General features: G+C 39.7%; 1 long non-coding RNA gene across 3 annotated transcripts in view; it reads left to right on the forward strand.

Moving 5' to 3' along the window:
* Nucleotides 1–18,490, forward strand: part of LOC132051894 (uncharacterized) — a 60,930-nt gene that overhangs the window by 41,642 nt on the left and 798 nt on the right. The window contains exons 1-2 of one of the 3 annotated variants that reach the window (XR_009413910.1): nucleotides 16,788–17,784; nucleotides 17,828–17,982. This is a non-coding gene — a long non-coding RNA (uncharacterized LOC132051894). Of the gene's footprint in view, nucleotides 1–16,787; nucleotides 17,785–17,827; nucleotides 17,983–18,490 lie in introns of those variants that run through there. The other 2 variants (XR_009413912.1, XR_009413911.1) reach the window with 2 other exon arrangements.

Raw genomic sequence — 18,490 nt, forward strand, 5'->3', positions numbered from 1 at the left:
TTTTCGAATATCGTTGATGAAGACAGAAATCAAAAAAAAAAAACCAAAATCGAAGAAATAAACAACTTTGACATTATGATCCAAGAAAACAATTGAAATCACCTAAATACAAATTGAATATACGAAATTTGTGAAATCAAAAACGGTCTTTTTGCACGAATTACCCGATGATTGTCGTGTTTGTTACCGCATTTTCTAATGTGTTGAAGATTTATTTTTGAATTTTGAATTTTTACGTTATTGATCATGTTGAACAATGAATGGAAGAAGAGAATCGTTTAAGGTAAGGGGATATTACAGCCTAATTATGTGGAAAGGAAGTTAAAAAATATATTGAATTCGCATTTAATATCACCACGTTTAGAGGCTAAAATAAAGGAAGCTGTTCCCTTATTTACCGTATGCTCATGTATTTGCTGACAAGAAATACATCCGAAAACATACACAAATCAGCTGATTTTTAGCTACGAATTGTAATATTAAAAAGGGTAGTTACAAATGGTAGGAAGCTACAATAAGGTAGTCATACGAATTGGGCCTAAGCTCATGGCAAATGGTTTTTTATCATAAATCGGGTTTTAAAATAAAATTCCAGGAGCATAAATAATAAATTTGATTATATAAACCCAAGTTTTTCACATGAACCCGCACCAACTATTTTTTAAATAAATAACTAAAGTTTTAAATAAAGGTGTTCTAAAAACGTACTATACGGACTAACCCGAACCATGTATGAGTCTAAGCATGAACAAATTTCATTTATACCAAACTTTTAAAAAGACTTTTACATTTACAAAGTAACATTATCCTTATATGTAAAAGGAACTAATTTTATTCGGATATTATAAATCCGAACTTAAATACCCTATATGTAAAGGGAATATATTTAATTCTTTTCAAAAAATGATATGCAAAATGACAGATTTTTTAGGGAAAATAAACACCAAATAAACAGTTCATGCAAATACTCACACATTGGAATTCGAAAGTCAACCGTATAATACGGATCCTTAATACTAGGGTACCTAACACCTTTCCTAGGGGATCACCAGTACCTTTACCTAGAACATTGGATTAAGAAGAATTTTTCACGGTGTATGAATAAACCCTTCAAAACTGGTTTTCCTAATTTCCTAAAAATTAGGTGACTACTCTTTTAAAACAAAGTCCGAAAGAGCACCAACGTTTTCGAAGTAGCTTTTCCGAGCGCTAACCCCACCCGTGAAAATGCGAACCGTTACATTACTTACTCAACAGAGGATTATGCGAAGTTTTATGTCAAGGATATAGCACGATTGCATGGTGTTCTGGTATCCATTATCTCTAACAGGGGTATATAGTTTATAACTAACTTTTGGAGGTCCTTCTAGAAAGGTTTGGGGACTCAGGTAACTCTTAGCACAAAGATTTCACCCCCGAACAGACGGACAGGCTGAGCGTACTATTCAGACGCTTGAGGATATGCTACGGGCATGTGTGATAGACTTTGGAGGTAGCTGGGATGTTACATCCCGGAAAATTTCGCGCTACAAGACCGTAGGCGGCGTGGTACGAGCTCGGAAAAGAGTAAAGTTATACAAGGATTAGGAATGAAGATTAGATGATCTGAGTATAAGAATACATATATGTATGACATTTGGAGACCATAAGGGGTGAATCAGTCTATATGTTGCTTGATGAAAAGCCCTCGTCATTGTAAGCCAAGAGGGGCCTACACGCTGGGACTTTTATAAAGGACATATGAAGAGATATATAAGTAGTACATGGAAAGTTGATCAAGTCCTAAGAAGGACCCTTAAGCTAAATATGGGAATGAGCCTTCCAAAAGGACGATTTAAGGAAACATTTTCGGATGATCTGACTTGGAGGGGCCCAAACGACATTATATGTTTGGAATTTTGAAAAACACCAAGAATGAAAGTTGTAGATAATTGAAAGAGAGTTCCAACCATAGGTCGTGGGACCTCACATGATATTGAGATCAAGAGTTATGACCTTTTTACTGAACGAAGGCGCAGACAGAAAAACTAAGCCTTCGCGAACGCGCCCAAAGGGGGCGCGATCGCGCTGAAGGAATTTTAAGTCGGTCCAAGCAGAACTTGGACCGTTATAAAAAGGGGGTTATCCCCCATTTTCCAGCCAAACACACCCAAAAACCTCTCAAATGCTCTGGAATATTCCCCAACTTTCCAACATCAACTTTTTTGCCCAAAACCAGGTATAATTCCCAAATCCCGATCCAGACGGCGTATAGTTGCAACCACAAAACTATATAGCAGCGCGTTGTGGCTTAAGCTCAAGGTGCAGAAGTGAACATACGACAATATTATTGAGTGAAAGGTATGAATCTCCTGCTATTAACGTTAATCTTGGTTTATTTACGGAGAAGGAGCTGTAAAATTGTTATAAAATGATTCTGTGGAGGAAATATGGGACGAACACCATATAGGATGTTTATGGAGTATTTTTGTATTGGAAATATTATGGTTAATATTGGTATTTTCGTAGTTGTTGTTGGTTGTTGAATTGAGAATTCGGGCTAGGCATATAAACAGGGGAGGTGCTGCCCGATTTTCGGCAAAATATAGAATAATTTGATTTGAAACTTGGAATAAGTGTGCGATAAAGAGGCTAACGTTAGTGTAAATCCTCTTAAATGTAGACTTATGATCTCGGACGCATAAGCGTAGCTAATAGGAGGTTGAATAGGTATGTTTAGGCTCGTCCCTTTCTTTCAAAGGCATGATTTTTATGTTATGATTCCATAAATGTTTCCATAACCGCCTTGTTTTCAAAAGCTCAAAGTTCATGACTCTTAAAGCCTCTTATGATGTTAACTGGAATATGTTCTATGACGATTGTGACGATGATGATGATTCTCTTATTTTGAAACTTCGAAGCTATGATTTGAGGCCATTATGAGACTATTGAGCTATTCCATGAATCCCTTAACCGTACTTATTGTTGATGGTCTCACCTCATGTTACATATGCATTGCATCCCACTAATCAGCTGGGGATAGCACCGAGTCTCGAAAGGGCCGGGTAAGATAACACCGAGTCCCGAAAGGGCCGGGTAAGATAGCACCGAGTCTCGAAAGGGCCGGGTAAGATAGCACCGAGTCTCGAAAGGGCCGGGTAAGATAGCATCGAGTCCCGAAAGGGCTGGGTAAGATAGCACCGAGTCTCGAAAGGGCCGGGTAAGATAACATCGAGTCCCGAAAGGGCCGGATAAGATAGCACCGAGCCTATATGGCCGGGTAAGATAACACCGAGCCTATATGGCTGGGTAAGATAACACCATATAAGATGCTATATATGTGTATATATATGACCGCGCCTTAACGGCCAGATGAGATATTATATATGGATATTTATGGAAAAGTTTTTTTTTAAAAGCTAAGCATGCAAGGCATTCGCCTTAAAAGGGCATTCAGAGGCACAGGCTGATCCCTTTTATGTTACTTATCCTCATACATTCATTATATTATTTTCCATGTTTGGTATCTCTTAATATGTTACTATTCATGCCTTACATACTCAGTACATTGTTCGTACTGACGTCCCTTCTTGTGGACGCTGCATTCATGCCCGCAGGTGTAGATAGACGAGACAAGGATCTTCCATAGCAGGCTGCCTTCAGGTACCAGTTCTGATTGGTAAGCTCCATTTCTTCCTGGAGCACTGCCGAGTCTAGATATATATATATATATCTATGATTTTGTTCAGGGTATGTCGGGGGCCCTGTCCCGACTTGTATACTTCAGTCATGTTCATAGAGGCTTTGCAGATAGTTCCGGTATATAGCTTACTCATAGTGTGACGATAGTAATGTTGGCATCATAGGTCCAATGTACATATACTTATGCATGATATTATGTTCGTATTTAGCCTCTCGATCCTGTTGTTTCCATTTGAGACACGAAGGATGTAAGTTATAAGTTGGTTCGCTCGGTTTCCGTAAGGTGCCGAGTGCCAATCACGCCTTATCAAGGGTGGGGTGTGACAAATTGGTATCAGAGCAGTTCTGTCCTAGGGTTGTCTGCAAGACGTGTCTAACAGAGTCCTGTTTATGGGTGTGAAGCCGGCCACATTTATAAACAGGAGGCTGCAGAGCATTTAGGAATCATTGACCTTTCCTTCTATCTTAGATCGTGCGATAGAGCCACAGTCTAGGGAAGATTACTTCTGACCTCTTTTCTTGTAGGTAGGCGCAGATTGACGAAAAGATGAAGAGATCAACTTTGGGCAGTGGAGGCGCTAAGAAGGCTCCCAAATCAGATCCAGGACCCCAGGCTCCAGGACCCAGCAGGAGGAGCCTCAGTTATTCTATTGATCCGCCAGTGATCCGCCAGCGTAGGATTCCTATTCAGCTATCTCGGAGTGCTCCCTTGTTTCGAAGCCTAGCTTTTTGGTACAAATCCTTTTGTTGTATATATATGTCTATCCAGGTGTACAGCGGGGCCCTGTCCCGTCATATGATACTGTTGTTACTCTTAGAGGTCTGTAGACATATGTGTGGGTTTATATATAGTTACTGTTCAGTTCTGTCTGTATGACTTATGTTTTGGGGTGTTCCCATTCGTAGTGGCAGCCTTGTCGGCTTGCGTATATGTATGTGTTTTGGGATATTGTGTGTAGTGGCAGCCTTGTCGGCTTGCGTAGATATATATATATTTGGAAGCCGTGTGTTATGGTAGCCTTGTTGGCTCGTATATGGTTGGGACGTTCCCTTATATTATGACTTGACCTTGCCGGCCTATGTGTAGTATCATCCGTTGAAAGTCATAACTCCTCAGGAGACAGGTTGCTATGATATATCTATATATGCGACAGTTTTGAGACGACGTCTTGCCTTTTTATATATGAGTTCCTCATTATGCTAATTGTGAGCTGATTATAGTTAACAGGTGTATACGAGTGTCCAGCTCGGGCACTAGTCACGGCCTACGGGGTTGGGTCGTGACAATGACTTTTTTACTGAACGAATGCGCAGGCAGAAAAAATAAGCCTGCGCGAACGCGCCCAAGACCCACGTGAACGGGCTGAGCAATTTCTGAGTCGGTGCAAGCAGATTCTGGAACATTTTATAAGGGGGCTTACCCCCTTATTTTCAGACCAAATACCCCCCCCAGAAAGTCCCCAAATATTCTGGAACCTTCCCCCAACTTTCGTCCACTAAATTTTATCGCGAATTAAGTGAAATCTCCGGATTTAGGCTCGGACAGCGTATAGTTGTGATTATAATATCGTATTGCGGCGAAACATGGCCTGGATTCAAGGTTGTAATTGAAGATATCACAGGTCTAGCGGGTGAAAGGTAGGAATCTTCCCTTATAAGCATTCATTTAAGCTTATTTACGGAGGAAAAGCTATTAAACGGTCGGATAATGATTTTATGATTTGAGAAATTTAGAAAACATCGTGTGGGATGTTTTATGGAATATATTGGTAGGGATAATATTGTTGTTGATGTTGGTATTGTTGTTGTTGTTGTTATTGTTTGTTGGATTGTGATTTCGGGCTAGGCATATAAACAGGGGAGATGCTGCCCGAATTTTGGCAGATTCTAAAGGAGTTTGGTTTAAGGACTTGAGATCGGCATATAACGATAAGTCTAACGGTAGTATAATTTCTCTTAAATGTAGATTTGCAGGTTCGAGAGAATAAGCGTTAATTCGTAGGAGATCAATCAGGCATGTTAAGGCTATCCTTTCCTTCCTTTTGGCATGATCTATGACAAGTGCAAAGCGTAATGATATCCATAATGAATCCACTCCTAGATGTACGATATCCAAGTTCCTTGAATTCTTAAGTCCCGAAGGGGCATCTAATTCTCGAAGGAGACGTTCTTAAGGTTTTCTTATTCCCATGCATTTCACATTTGATTTTTGAGTCTCGAAGGAGACAAATGAAAAGGGGAAGAAGTTCGCATTTTTGAGCAAAAGGGGAAGAAGTTCCCCTTTTTAAGAAAGGGAAGAAGTTCCCGTTTTGCGCTAAAAGTTGCTCCAAAGGGAGTCTTTTGATGGTTTCCAAAGATTTTCATGCATTTGCATATTTACATACATGCACGACATCATTTCATGGGGAAGGAAAAAGGGCTAAGGCGTTATATACGCAAACCACCTGAACAGCTGGTATACGATGATTTTGATGCCCGAAGGGGCCATTGTGCTACTATGCCCAAAGGGGCTACGAGCAGGGTGAAGGCATGCATTATATATATATATATATATATATATATATATACACACACACACACACACATACTCATGCTGCATCAAAAGTTCATATGCACATACATGATTCATAATGTTGGTCAGAGGTACAGATTGGGTCTGTAACTCTTTTATCATTTGAGTTGAGATATATTGTTTCAGTTCTGCCTTACATACTCAGTACATTATTCGTACTGACGTCCCTTTGCCTGGGGGCACTGCGTTTCATGCCACGCAGGTGTATACAGATGAGTAGAAGACATTGGCCATAGGATGTTCCCAAGCTATCAGCTGGATTGGTGAGCTCCATCTCAGTTCGGAGTGTTGCCGAGTCAGAGTACTTATGTTATGGTATCTCGTGTATGTTAGAGACTTTGCAAACAGTGTCTTGTGGATAGTGCGTTGAGATGTCGATAGTTATGTAAAGGGACCACATAGGTCGATGTGTTTTTATGCTTTATTTTTACAGATTTTATTGTGAATAAAGGTTTTCTTTGAATTAACGATAGGGGAGAAGTCCCTGATTTGACGAAAGAGTTTTAGTTAAAAGTTTTTTTTTCCTGACGGAAGCGTCATTTCGTAGATTAAAGGTTCACAAACAGTTGTGACTCCTGGATGGAATAGTAGTATGGCACTCAGCCGAGTAGAGTCTTGGGTGTCAGTCGCGGCCCTCCGATTTGGGTGGTGACAGAAGTGGTATTAGAGCAATTCGTCCTACGGGTTGTCTGCAAATTCATGTCTAGTAGAGTCTTGTTTATAGTGTGTTGCGCGCCACATTTATTAACAAGAGGCTACAGGGCATTTAGGATGGTTACCCTTGTTTTATATCTAAGATCATGCGATGAGAGCCAAGTCATAGGAAATAAAATTCTTTGTACTAACTCTTAATTTCAGCAGAAGATTGGTATTGACAAAGGAAGTGAATGATGATATTGGGATTACAGGGACAATAGAAATTGAAGGAATCAACACAAAGGTAAGTATTGGAAAAAAAAAAAGATTATAAGTCAGATGTAGTAAGAATATTGCAAGTATGATTGAAATATATAGCTAATGAATGGAAGAGGAAGTGACTAGGGAAGTATGAAAGGACAAACGATAAAGTTTCAAGTATATTTCGAGTTGTGACACATGAGGTAAATTTCATCATCTTTGCAGTTCTGTTCGATATCGAGGGCCCTATGAGGCATTGCATGTATTTTCTGGGCTGCGTGCAGGTTTTGATAGTAAGAAATATAGGGAAAACTCTGTCAAAATTTTCCAAAAAATTTAAGGATGAGGACCAAAGATTTAAGAGATAACAAAGGTTATACGTCTATGATTGCTACAGACTGATTAAAGGAAAAGTATAGGACAAGTTGATATGGGATGATAAAATAAAGATGACGCTACAAATGGACATCGGGCATTAGTTATTGGAATCAAAATTACTATTCCGGGTGGACAGATAGTTGGGCATATCACTATTTCGAGTATCCCCATAAATTTCGATCGAGAATGGCAATGAAATACAACACCATAAGGTAAAACCTTTAGGGGGGAAGCAAGTAAGCTTGAGTATGAGCACAAGGACTGACTAAGGTATTGGAGGAGTTATGACACCCGACAATGGGAAAATCGAGAAGTAATAGGGAGTTATGAAGCAAGATGAGCTAAGGAATGCAAGGAGAATCCATGAAAGTAGATGGAGATAAGATCGCAAGAAAAGGATTCAAGGATATTGCGATTGGTCGAAACAAGCTGGTGACAATGAACCCTCGTGAAATTTCAAGCCGCTAGTTATATCAATTGTAAGAGTATATGACATAGAACCATATAAACAATCGCCATGATGAGATGGCTAACAGAATGGTGCAAGGACGATGAGGAGGATACTTCACTTTACAGCCCTCCAGACCGAGAGGAGGACAGGCCGGATACAAATATATGAGTTTTTTATTAGAACTTCTTATGTGTGTACAACTATTGCCGGATACCATTGATAGTTGACAAATGAAAGTTTTAAAGGGACCGATAACCAAAGTACTTATAGATAACTGCGGCTAAGAAGTTTTACCGCTACAAGGAATCTTAAAATTTAGGAATGGAAAGCAGTTGTATGTGTTAATTGATGGCTTGTCATCGAGAGTTCCAAAGGCTAAAACAGCATTTGCTTGGTCAGTAAAGTGAGGGACTTTTCCAATTCGGAGGGAGATGCATGACTGGAATTTTTTCTTGGAATCCGTTAGAACTTCAACTTGTTTTAGATCACGTGATAAAGGCCACGCCGTAGGATGGATGTGATCATACCAGCACTAATGCACCTGATCCATCAGAACTTTGAGGTTAAGCGTGCTTGGGCCAGAGTAGTACTAGGATGGGTGACCCCCCTGGGAAGTGTGCTAAGAAGTCCTACAGGTTTAGACATAAGAGAAGGATGAGGAACTAGAACAGCTTGAGGGAAATTAGAAGCGTGTGAACCTCACAGTTGGAGATTCTAAATGATTGCAAGAGAAGAGGTTGACCAACCTATAAAAAATAAGGTGATCGGAGTTCAAGAGAAGGGCAGTCACTTCAAGACATCAGTAAAAACATTGCGGGTTTGTAACTATAACATTCGCAGATGAATGTTTTTAAGGGGGGAAGAGTGTTACACCCCGTAGTTCTATACATTGAAATTCGTAAGTGTCGATCGCCCCAAGTGTGGATTTTAGAGTTACTTTCAAGGGCATGTATGGTTGCATGCGTTTAATTTATGATCATGAAGATTTAGTTCAGGTAATAAGCCACGAGAGGATTGGAAAGCAGGTGAATCTCGAAAACTAGGGTTGATGGTTCGACTTAGAGAAAGGATATCTTTTGGAACGTGACGAGTTTTGAGACAAAGCAAAGCCCAGAGTGAAGTTCATGAAGTCCAGTTTCCAACGCAACAAATCGCTCCTCAATAGGACATTGGGGTAAGGAGATATGGACGTTACAAGTTGGGATGGCAGGCCAGGAAATTAGCCTGCGCAAACGTGCCAGGGAGTGGCTCGAACGCGCTGAGCAAATTTTAGGCTCGGGTCAGGGATAAAGATTATATGATGTGAGTATAAGAATATATATATATATATAATATACATATATATATATATATATATATATATATATATATAATATACACACATACATATATATATAATATACATATATATATGACATTTGGAGACCGTATGATGCAGATTAGTTCATGCGTTACTTGATGAGTGGCCCTCGTAACCGTAAGTAAAGTGGGGCCCACATGTCGGGGTTGTATAAAGGACATATGAAAAGTTATATGATTAGTACATGCGAAGTTGAGCAAGTCTTAAGAAGGACCATTAAGCCAAATATGGGTATAAGCCCTCCAAAAGGATGATTTAAAGATACGTTTTCGAATGATCTGACTTAGAGGGACCAAAATACTATTATAAGTTTGGAATTTGGAAACACACCAAAAACGAAAGTTGTATATAATTGAAAGAGATTTCCAACTGTAGTTCGTGGGCCCTCATACAAAATGATAAAAAGAGTTATGACCTTTTTACTGAACGAATGCACAGGCAGAAAAAATAAGCTTGCGCGAACGCGCCCAAGACCCACGCGAACGGGCTGAGCAAATTCTGAGTCGGTGCAGGCAGATTTTGGAACATTTTATAAGGGGGCTTACCCCCTTATTTTCAGACCAAACACCCCCAAAAAGTCAACAAATATTCTGGAACTTTCCCCCAACTTCCGTCCACTAAATTTTACCGCGAATTAAGTGAAATCTCTGGATTTAGGCTCAGACAGCGTATAGTTGTGATTATAATATCGTATTGCGGCGAAACATGGCCTGGATTCAAGGTTGTAATTGAAGATATCACAGGTCTAGCGGGTGAAAGGTAGGAATCTTCTCTTATAAGCATTCATTTAAGCTTATTTACGGAGGAAAACTATTAAACGGTCGGATAATGATTTTATGAGTTGAGAAATTTAGAAAACATCGTGTGGGATGTTTTATGGAATATATTGGTAGGGATAATATTGTTGTTGATGTTGGTATTGTTGTTGTTATTGGTTGTTGGATTGTGATTTCGGGTTAGGCATATAAACAGGGGAGATGGTGCTCGAATTTTGGCAGATTCTAAAGGAGTTTGGTTTAAGGACTTGAGATAGGCATATGACGATAAGTTTAATGGTAGTATAATTTCTCTTGAATGTAGATTTGCAAGTTCGGGAGAATAAGCGTTAATTCATAGGAGATCAATCAGGTATGTTAAGGCTATCCTTTCCTTGCTTTTGGCATGATCTATGACAAGTGCAAACAGTAATGATATCCATAATGATTCCACTCCTCGATGTAGGATATCCAAGTTCCTTGACTTCTTAAGTCTCGAAGGGGCATCCATAAGTTGTGTGATTTCTTAACGATATCTAATTCCTGAGGGGGACGTTCTTAAGGTTTTCTTATTCCCATGCATCTCATATTTGATCTTTGAGTCTCGAAGTACACAAATGAAAATGGGAAGAAGTTTCCATTTTTGAGCAAAAGGGGAAGAAGTTCCCATTTTCAATAACGGGAAGAAGTTCCCGTTTTGAGCTAAAAGTTGCTTCGAAGGGAGTCTTTTGATGGTTTTCAAAGATTTTCATGCATTTGCATATTTACATACATGCACGACATCATTTCATGGTGAAGGGGAAAAGGGCTAAGAGCGTTATATACGCAAACCACGATCGAAAGGGTATACGATGATTATGATGCCCGAAGGGGTCGCGAGCGAAGGTGAAGGCATGCATTATATATATATATATATATATATATATATATATATATATATATATATATATATATATATATATATATATATATATATATATATGTATGTATACATACTGCGTCGCATCAAAAGTTCATATGCACATACATGATTTGTAGTGTTGGTCAAAGGTAAAGATTGGGTCTGTTACTCTTTTATCATTCGAGTTGAGATATATTGTTTCAGTTCTGCCTTATATACTTGGTACATTATTCGTATTGATGTCCCTTTGTCTGGGGGCGCTGTGTTTCATGCTACGCAGGTGTATACAGATGAGTAGAAGACATTGTCCATAGGATGTTCCCAGGCTATCAGCTGGATTGGTAAGCTCCATCTCAGTTCGGAGTGTTGCCGAGTCAGAGTACTTATGTTATGGTATCTCGTGTATGTTAGAGACTTTGTAGACAATGTCCTGTGGATAATGCGTCGAGATATCGACAGTTCAGGTAAAGCGACCATATAGGTCGATGTGTTTTTATGCTTTATTTTTATAGATTTTATTGTGACTAAAGGTTTTCTTTGAATTAACGATAAGGGAGAAGTCCCTGATTTGATGAAAGAGTTTTATTTAAAAGGCTTTTTTCCTGACGGAAGCATCATTTCGTAGATTAAAGGTTCATAAAAAGTTATGACTCCTGGATGGAATAGTAGTATGGCACTCAGCCAAGTATGGTCTTGGGTGTCAGTCGCGGCCCTCTGGTTTGGGTCGTGACATGTAATTTTGAAGGAGGGTATTATGGTGGATCCGCAGAAAATTCAGGCAGTCATGGAATGGGCTAGGCCCATATCAGTGACCGAGATCCATAGTTTCGTGGGTCTGGCTAGCTACTATCGTCAGTTTGTGAAAGGGTTCGCCTCTATTGCTTCTCATTTGACTCGCTTGACTCAGAAAGAGGTACCGTTTCAGTAATCAGATGAGTGTGAGGAGAGCTCCCAAAAGCTCAAGACATTGTTGACTACAGCGCCTATTCTAGCATCCCCCGTGGAGGGCAAGGATTTTGTTATTATTGTCATGCTTCAAGTTCTGATTTGGGTGTTGTTTTAATGCAGCAAAATAAGGTGATTGCCTATGATTCTCGGCAGTTAAAAGTGCATGAGAAGAACTATCCCACTAAGGACTTAGAATTGGCAGTGGCGGTGTTCGCGTTGAAAATCTAGGGGAACTACTTTTATGGTTTCCATTATGAGGTGTACACTGACCATCGCAGCTTACAGCACGTGTTCATTCAGAGGGATCTGAACTCTAGGCAGCGGAGATGGATAGAACTGCTGAAAGATTATGACATCACCATCTTGTGTCATTCTGGTAAATCAAATGTAGTGGCTGACGCGTTGAGCAGGAAGTCGGCTAGTATGGGAAGTTTGCCTTGTTTGATTTCTTCGGAGCATCCTTTAGCTAGAGAGGTTTAGACTCTAGCTAACAATTTTATGAGGTTGGATATTTCTAACACGGCCAGGGTATTGGCTTGTGTCGAGGCTCGGTCATCATTTCTGGAGCAGATTAAGGCTAAGCAGTTTGAGGATTCTAAGTTTTGTAAAATTCATGACAAAGTGTTGCGTGGTAGGGCCAAAGAGGCCGTGATCGACGGAGAGGAGGTGCTGCGGATCAACGGGCGAGTTGGCGTGCTCCTTGTAGACGATTTAATCAAGACTATTCTGACAGAGGCTCATAGTTAAAGGTATTCTATTCATCCTGGAGCTACTAAGATGTATCGCGATTTGAGACAACACTACTGGTGGACTAGGATGAAGCATGATATAGTGGAGTTTGTTGCTCAGTGTCTGAACTGCCAACAGGTAAAGTATGAACATCAAAAACTAGGGGGTACACTTCAGAGGATGCCCATTCCTGAGTGAAATTGGGAAATAATAGAAATGGACTTCATAGTTGGTCTTCCAAAGACGTTGGGGAAGTTTGATTCTATCTGGGTTATTGTTGACAGGTTGACTAAGCCTGCCCACTTTATTCCGGTGCGGGTAACTTATTATGCAGAGAAATTAACGAAGATCTACATTCGTGAGGTGGTGAGGCTACATAGGGTTCCTATCTCCATTGTGTCTGACAGGGGCACAACATTCACATCTTGATTTTGGGAGCATTTGCATAGGGAATTGGGTACTAGGTTGGACCTAAGTACAACTTTCCACCCTCAGACTGACGGGCAGTCCGAGTGGACTATTCAGGTTCTTGAAGATATGCTTCGGGCTTGTGTGATAGACTTTGGTAGTCATTGGGATCAGTTCTTGCCGTTGGCTGAGTTTGTGTACAATAATATCTACCACTCGAGTATTGATATGGCTCCGTTTGAGGCATTGTATGGGCGGAGGTGTAGGTCTCCTATTGGGTGGTTTGATGCGTTTGAGATGAGACCTTGGAGTACTGATCTTCTGAGAGAGTCCCTAGAGAAAGTAAAGGTGATTCAAGCTAAGCTTTTGGCAGCGCAGAGTAGCCAAAAAGAATATGCGGACCATAAGGTCTGAGATCTTGAGTTTGGAGAGGGAGAGCAAGTATTGTTAAAGGTCTCACCCATGAAGGGTGTGATGAGTTTTGGGAAGAAAGGAAAACTTAGCTCGAGGTACATTGGGCCATTTGAGATTCTCAAGCGTGTGGGGGAGGTAGCTTATGAGTTGGCTTTACCTCTGGGTCTATCAGGCGTTCATCCGATATTTCACGTCTCGATGCTGAAGAGGTACCATGATGATGGTGTTTACATAATCCGTTGGGATTCAGTTTTGTTAGATGAGAACTTGACATATGAAGAAGAACCTGTTGCTATCTTAGATAAGGATGTTCGTAAGTTGAGGTCTAAGAAAATAGCCTGCATGAAAGATCAGTGGAAGAATTGCCCAGTGGAGGAAGCTACTTGGGAAACAGAATCTGATATGCGTAGCAAGTATCCTCAACTTTTTGCCGAGCCAGGTAACTTTTCCTAGATTTCTCATCCTTTTTCGTTCGGGGACGAACGGTGTTTTAACTGGTATCTGGTGTAACGACCCTCTTAGTCGTTATGGAAAATCTAGGATCACCCCACCAAATAGAACATTTCCAAGGGTAGAACGAGCTAATAGCAACTTGATTGTGTAAGTCTAAGAACTGAAAACTTGACTTGTTTCTTTTTTAGTTTGATTGTGTTGAGTCCATCGGGGGTGACGTAGGAAATTAGAACTCTGTTGGGAATTTCGAGGCCACGGGTGGGTTCGTGTTGTGTTTTTATGTCTATGTGCATGTTTGTTTGTGTTTGTAAGGCCTCCGATGACATGTTGGGTGGTAGAGTGAAAAACTGAAAAAAAATTACGACCTTACTGCCTGAGTGATACCGCTGCGGCGGGTAGGTACTACTACGGCGGCACCGCTATACCGGTGAGCCCCTCGCCGCAAGCGGTCAATCGTGGTTCGTTGTGTCCGCTGTGGCGGGTAATGGCCCACTATGGCGATGACTCTATAGCGGGATATGGCCCGCCATAGCAGAGGTCAGATCTCTTTGGTCAGCTATATCAGGCACTTGGCCGCTATAGCAAGACAGCTACAGCGGTGATTTGACGGCCGCAGCGATCGACGGGAGCAGAATTTCGGGTTTTAAACACTTAGTTCCGAATTTTTTATTCATAAAACTCCAAAACAGTTCTCCATAAGCACCTAGGGCAAATTTTCAAGCTAGGGCAAGAATATTCTTGAGAGGTAAGTCTCACCCATCCTTTCAATTATTACGTTATCATCTTCTTGATTTCCATCCCTTTTGTGGGTCTTCAAAGGTGAATTAGTAATAGTAACTCTAGGACCTAATAGACCTTCTATAATTGATGGGTTGTGATTGTTGTCATTTATTTATCATCTAATGGCTTGGGTTAACTCCTCTCAATCACGAATTGAACCATTAGAGCTAGGAACTAAGTGAATTGAGACTTAGGATTTCATAGAAATGGTAGCTTGACCATGGAAGCTGCTTGTAATTTATGTTTTGATTAAGTATCTTTAATAGATGGATGATTAGTGGTTACTAAGGCCTTTTTTAGGTTGTGTTACGCCTCGAAATCATTCAACCATTTGATTGGAGCTAAATGGAAGGGTCTTTTTGAATTGATTTTGTGACTAGGGTAAGTATGACTCATTGATCACTCTAATTTCTATACTTTGAACGTTCCGAGGCTTTACGGAAGGGAAAAGCTACAGCGGAGTGATTCGCATTGTTCCAGCTCTATATTTGAGTTAGGTTACAGTCTACTTGAGTTAGACTTTGATTAGTTGATCGTATGTGTTGTGAATTCGATAGGAGAAAGGATGTCTAGTCTTCATACATGATGTGTGTATGGTTGAACTCCTATGTATAATTGATGAGTGACTGTGTGGGCTTCATGCCACTATTCGTTGTGTTGAACCTACAGTTTGAGGTTGTTGTGGTGTGAAGTTAATATGATCTTTTCGGTGAAATTGTGACACAAAATAATGGTTCGAGTATTGAAAACAAGAGGAAAATAATTGCTAATGTATATGTATATGAAAAGGCACATTTGACCGAGGTGAGGATGTGACCTAGATTGGGGGCTCCTAGTCCGAGGTTCGTTCCCAAAATGAGTGGCACAGGATGTGGACCTCGTCCGAGGTTCTTTCCGGAGCTGAGGATTTATGGCTCGGGTTCGATGAGTATCCGAAACGAGTGGTTCAGTGACACCATGGGTCCCCTACAGGTCATGACTACTGAGCAATGACATCAGTTAGCATGTGTACAAGCGAGGATATCGTTATCACAGAGACTTTTCCGTTTGTTGTTCCCGTTGATTTGATTCTTGATATCTTTGGGTGACTTGATTCGTGATTATCCTTGGTTAACTTATTGTTGGGCTATTGATTCATGTTGTTGGCTGGCTTGTTTATTTTATTGATTTTATGATGTATGCATGATACTAATATTAGTTGGCCTATGATATCTACCGGTACATAGTATTTGTACTGATACTACCTTGTTGCATTCTTTTGAGTGCAGATTATGATCCAGAGACTGCTACCCGACCTCATATCTAGTGTTGAGGCTGTTGCTGTCAGATTTAGGGTGAGCTTCTATCCATGTCAGGCCACCCGAAGATCTTCTATTATGATGTCTATTTCTATTCCGGACATTGTTGGTCAAGTACTTAGACAGATTGCATTCCTTAGACATGTTTTAGATTAGAGTCCTTGTACGTTGACTTTTAGATTTTGGGGTTTTGTAATAGTTAGAACTTCCCTATTTACTTCATTGTTTTTATGGCATGACTTAATTTGATTATCTTGTGCTAGAATGATTAATAACTGGTCGGATTTGTTAACATAAAAATGGATTTGGAATGAATAGATGACTTATGTGTTGGTTCGCCCACTAGGAGTTAGTGTGGGTGCTAGTTATGGCGGGTTGGGTCGTGACAGCTTTACCTTTAATTGTGTGCTTAGTCTAGGATTTAGTTGAAATATTGAATTAGTTACTGATTTAGTATTAGATATTATGATCCTGTCAAATAGGTTTCTTGTGTTAAAATGTTAACATGATGTTTAGGCATGTGAACTTGGTTAATCTTTAAATGGTGTTTTTGATTACTGTATCATCATGTAGTTGTTTGGTATGCCTGATACATGACCCCTGAATCTTAACAATATTGGTGATGATAGATTAGCAATGAAGGATGCACAATCTTACCTTCAGTGGTCATCTTATTTTTCCCTCTCTTTATTTTTTTATGCTTGGTCTGAATGTTGGTAAGGATTTGATCAATCTGGACATCCTTAATATGACTTATGTTGGTTAAAGGTTCTTTTCTAAGAATGCCAAGTTATTTTTATGGCGTCTTTGATATGTATATGTTTATGATTAATTATCAATGCATCGTGTGAGTTGATCCAGTTTTGTCTAACTTAAAGTTAGTCCTTAGTGGTAGGGATAATTAATAGCTAATCATTCAAATCACTGGACCTAATTATAACACATGATGTTTAGATTCAAATAAACCTTTTGACTCACTTAAATGTACCGTAGGGATTAGATGACTGAACTAGGTGATATACATTAGCTTGAGGATTGTAGGCATTGATTAAAACTGGAAAGTGAGAAAGACTCCAAGTAGGTGTTTGTTACACCTCGTAGTTTTGGACGTTGAGGTTCGTTAGGTATTAGTTGTCTAGAGTGATATGCGCCTATCTTATGGTTATGAGGGTTTAAGACGATGTATCAGAGGTATCGAAAGGATTGGAGGTCGAAAAAGGAAAATTTGGCCGAACTGGAAAAAATTGCCCTACGCGTTCGCGATAAAGCCTCATGTTCGTGATGGCCATAGAAATTCCAGACCATCGCGTTCGCGAGAGGCCCTCGCGTTCGCAAAGGCCAATTATTAAGTCAGTTCCACCGACTTTAACCCCCTATATAAAGGGTAAAACCCCTTTTTTTTACCAAATTATTTCCCAAAAACTCAAAAAATAGATAGGGGTGTCAAGATAACATAAAATTGAGTGATTTTCAAGTGGCGGAGTATTAGTTTAGGTTCGAATAGCGCACAGTTGTGATTGTAGTATCGTTTTGCGGTGAATTTTGGCTTGGATTCAAGGTGAACATTGAAGATATTGTCACAGTAAGAATAAGGTATGAATCTCTCCCTATTGATATTGCTTTAGGTTTATTTACAGAGACAAAGTGGTTAAATAGGTCGTATAATGAAATAGTCGGCTGAGAAATAGGATAAGCATCATATGGGATGTTTTATGGAGTATTTTGGTATTGATGATGATGTTGTGATGTTAGTATTGTTGTTGGTTGTTGGTATTGTGATTTCGGGCTAGGGGTATAAACAGGGGAGATGCTGCCCCATTTTCGACAGGAATAAAAGTAGTTTAATTTGAAAGTTCAGCACAAGTATACGATGACAAGTCTAACGATAGTATGAATTCTTTCGAATGTAGATTTAAGAGCTCGGAAGGATAAGCGTAGGTAATAGGAGCCCGAACAGGTATATTAAGGCTAGTCCCTTTCTTTCAAAAGGCATGATTCCTATGTTATGATTCCATATATGTTTCTATAATCTTCTTACTTCCAAAGTTAGAAGTTCACGATTCTTAAAAGCTTCTTATGATACTAAAGATGAGATGTTTTCTATGATGAACATGATGATGATGATGAATTTAATTCTAGAAATTCCAAAACTGATGATTTTAATGCTATTATGAGGTTATTGAGTTTATTTCATGATTTTCTTAATATCACTCATTGTTGATTGGTCTCACCTCATGTTACTTGTTCCTTCAAGGTGAGATATAGCGATGACGATTGTTCCATAATATAGATCGTAGGTTACCGACCTTACGTCATTCCGACAAACTAGTGGCTTTTATTCGGGCTCTCATGCACGCTATGAATGTAATATATGTGTATAGCTAAATTATGATATTACCGAGTCTTGTTAATTCAGTTTACTTATGTATTGCTCTCATTCTCATTCTTCATGCATATATATATAT

The sequence above is a fragment of the Lycium ferocissimum genome, chromosome 1, assembly GCF_029784015.1.
Source record: "Lycium ferocissimum isolate CSIRO_LF1 chromosome 1, AGI_CSIRO_Lferr_CH_V1, whole genome shotgun sequence".
NCBI classification, from domain to species: domain Eukaryota; kingdom Viridiplantae; phylum Streptophyta; class Magnoliopsida; order Solanales; family Solanaceae; genus Lycium; species Lycium ferocissimum.